Source organism: Zingiber officinale, chromosome 2B, assembly GCF_018446385.1.
Source record: "Zingiber officinale cultivar Zhangliang chromosome 2B, Zo_v1.1, whole genome shotgun sequence".
NCBI lineage: Eukaryota > Viridiplantae > Streptophyta > Magnoliopsida > Zingiberales > Zingiberaceae > Zingiber > Zingiber officinale.
The window spans coordinates 23,842,882-23,846,514 of NC_055989.1; positions in this window are offsets into that span (position 1 = coordinate 23,842,882).

The following is a 3,633-nucleotide window of genomic DNA, read 5'->3' on the forward strand; positions in this document are numbered from 1 at the left end:
TAGTGGGGGTCGATGAAAATAAAGACTTTGGCAAATCCTGTGACACTAATATGGCTGAGTGTAAATTTTTGAATGTATATAAAGATGAGGACTCTTCAGATGAGGATTTTATTGATAATGCAGTGGTAAATAAGTTTTCAGATCTATCTCCAAATTTTATAGAGTGTTATGGTGACATTAAATTTTCAGACGATGAATGTGATGTGGTAGATCAACTTAAAACTGCAAGTGAAGTTATTGATCCTCTTGTTATTGATTCTCTTATTGAGGATATAGATCTTGGTTTATTTTTTGATGTATGTGTTGATGATGATGATATAAGAATGTGTAGGGAGCTGTGTTGTGGAAGCAGCATCTAAAGAATCACCACCTTTGTCCACACAACCCTTAGAGGTTGCCAGATTTGAGCATGTTGTGGAACAATGTGTAGGAACTCATGTAGATATGGTTGAGTCTCAAGAATCACCATCTTTGATATCATCAACACTTGAGCCAGAGCTAGAACCTTAATTTGATTCAGAGGAAGTCACATCCACATGTTTAGAAATATCAGGTATTTCTCAGCAAAGTAAGGTTAGTATTTCTTGTGATCTTTTAGAAAATTTTATTGAGGTACCTATTATTGACTTTGTTGGATGTGATTCAATTTTTATTTCTTATTCTGCGTATCTTATTATGGTGATGACTCTATCTTATCTAATATGTTTGTGGGAGATTTGTATTTTCTTTGCATGTGTAGATTTCACTTGGGCTAATAATTGGAAGCTCACACTGAACCGTCTTCGACCACCTGAAAGAACTTCAAAGAAGACGAAGATGGAGAGAGCAATACTTCATTCTGTAATTCCTATATTGAAAGCTCCCTCCATAATAAGAGCCCTTGGTAGGAGGGTGTTGAATATCTTACCCCTCCAAGAGCGAGATTTAGATGAATCTAATGAGGTGGTCGAGCTAATGACCTTAAATAAGCACTTCTTGGGAGGCAACCCAAGTTTAATCTTATTTTCATTACAGTTTAGTTTCTTTCAAATTCCTTTCTAGTTTCATTTCTTTCCTTATAATAAGCTCATACCCTCTTACTTGATTTTTCTTGTCTATCATTATTTTGTAGAATTTAAAGTTGTGGAGGAATGTGAGTATTGGATAGAGGAGTATCTTCAAGCATATGAATGCCAACCATTTGGAGCTCATCACTTGGTAACTCTTCTAACTTCATAAAACCTCCTTCATATATCATTTCTAGTTTTCATTGGGACAATGAAAAGTTTAAGTCTTGGGGGGGGGGGGTGTTGAACCTGATTTTTCTTTTTCTTTATGCATTCTAGTTTTCAGTTTTTGCTTGTTTTTTTGCATGTTTAGTTTTGTTTTGCATTTTATTTTGATTGTCTTGCTTGGATTGCTTGATTTTTGATAGTCACTTGACTATCTTTTGTAAATTTTGTGGCATACATCTTGAGAACATCAAAACTTCACTTATATGCTTTCTTGTCTTCAAAATTAAATGTTAGCACGTTCATTATCTAGATTCATGATGTTTTAAGTGATTCTAGTAGTATGCTTAATGTACCTCTTTTCTCTATCTTGGGTAGCATGACACAAGCTAAGTATCTTATGTAGATGAGTTTTAGTTTTGGCTTGACCTTAAGGATCTTATCTTCACTACACCTATACTTGATGCTTGAATGGTTGATTTCATTGAAATAGTCATGATTCATCTTGTTTGTTTAGTACTTGGTTTCCATGGTGATTTCTCAAACTTCATTTTGGTTACTGGATGAGGCTCAACCCATGTAAGCTCATTTGGAAAAATCAAAATATCCTAACATTTGTGCCAAAAGTACATTTGTGAATAAGATTTGCACAATGCAAATACTTATGAAAAAAAAGAGTGTGAAAAAAAATGAATAAGGGATATAAAAAATAGTTGTCGTGAGTGGAATCTAGCAAGTCACCCCTTTGAGACCGAGTTAGGTTACTGGGGCAATGACTACTTAGCTTCTCTTGAGATTGAGCACGCCTTTGAGACCTTGGGTTGATTGAGAAATATGAACCAAGTGTGTGACAAGTAAGTGTCTATCACTGGTTACTTGTCTATCACTGGAAACATTAGGAATTCAAACTTGATGATGACTTGACTAGGACATTGATTGAAACTTGAAGAGTTTTTGAGTTACTTTGTACTGTGCACAAGAACTTATACTTGAGCCATACTTAACTTGTTTCCATGATCATGCTTGTCAATGAAACTTTTTGATAGAGTTAGGAGAATGCATTAGGGATATGAGAACATTGTAGAACATATAAATTTAGATTGCAGCATTTTGCTTGAGGACAAGCAAAGGTTTAAGTCTGGGGGTGTGATGTGCGTAGATTGTATACACTTGTTTAGCATGTTTTGACGCACATTCACATACTTTGTACATACTTTGTCTACGTATTTTTGTACTTCCAGCTTTCCTTTTAGCATATTTACTCTTTTTGTTCGGAGATATACTTTTGTGCATTTTCTGTACACAGGAGTTGAATTTGGTGAAGGTTTCATGTTCAAGGCCAAATCTGCAAGCGAAGAAAAGGAGGAAGGCACCATGCTTATACCTCACATGACCCTGCCATGGGGGGTTGCCTAGGCTGTATGTGGATCACTGCCTGTGTGATTGCAGCAGGAAAGGAAGTGGCCTTGGTCGTGTGAACCTCACACGGCCGTGCCAAGATGAGAAGCCAGAGGAAGCCAGGCCGTGTACACTACACGGCCGTGCAAGCCTTCCAGAGTCGAAGAATGCCCTGGTTGTGTACTACACACGGCCCGTGCAACAATTCCAGAGGCCAAGAATGCCCTGGCCGTGTGCTTCACACGACCCGTGTAGGAGCTCCAGAGCCAGAGGCAGTGCAGGCCGTGTGGATCTACACGGCCGTGCAAGGAGTGTAGTGGCAGAGCCAAACATGGCCGTGTCTCACACACGACCGTGTGAGACAGGCAGAGAGGGGAGTGAGCCAGGCCAGCCCCACACACGACCAGGTCCTAGGGCTGTGTGGCGCCTTAATTTCCCCCTCTATATAAAGGTTTCTTCTTCATTTCAAAGGGGATCTTCTCCCTTTTGGGGGGAATTCAAGATTTGGGCGTTCCTCCACCTTCTTGGGAGGATTTCCGGCAAATCAAGGGCGGATCTTCAATGTTTCAACTCTAGGGAAGGAGGATTGGATCCGAAGACGGCTCTTCATTGTAGATAACCTTTTCTTCCCTCTCTTTTCTTGGATTTGGGGATCAAGATGCTTGTCTTTTCCTTATCTTTGGGGGTCTTTCCTTGTTCCATGGATTAGATCTCTTGTTCTAGGATGGAGGGACTATTTGTAATGGAGATTTGATGTAAACTCTTGTGGATTTGCCAAAATTCCTATTTCTATGATTTTGCCCTGTTTGTATCTATTCTTTCTTGTGTGGATTGTTGAGATTAGGGCTTAATTACCATGCTGATTGAATGTTTGAATATCTTGTGGATCTTGTATGGATTGTTTCTCATTCGATTTTCCGAGGGACGTTCGTGACAGGAGCATGCCCGTGTAAGGACGTTTGAGGGGTAATCTTGAAATGGAAATTAGGTATTTCAAGAGGGTAAGATGGATTGGATGCATTAA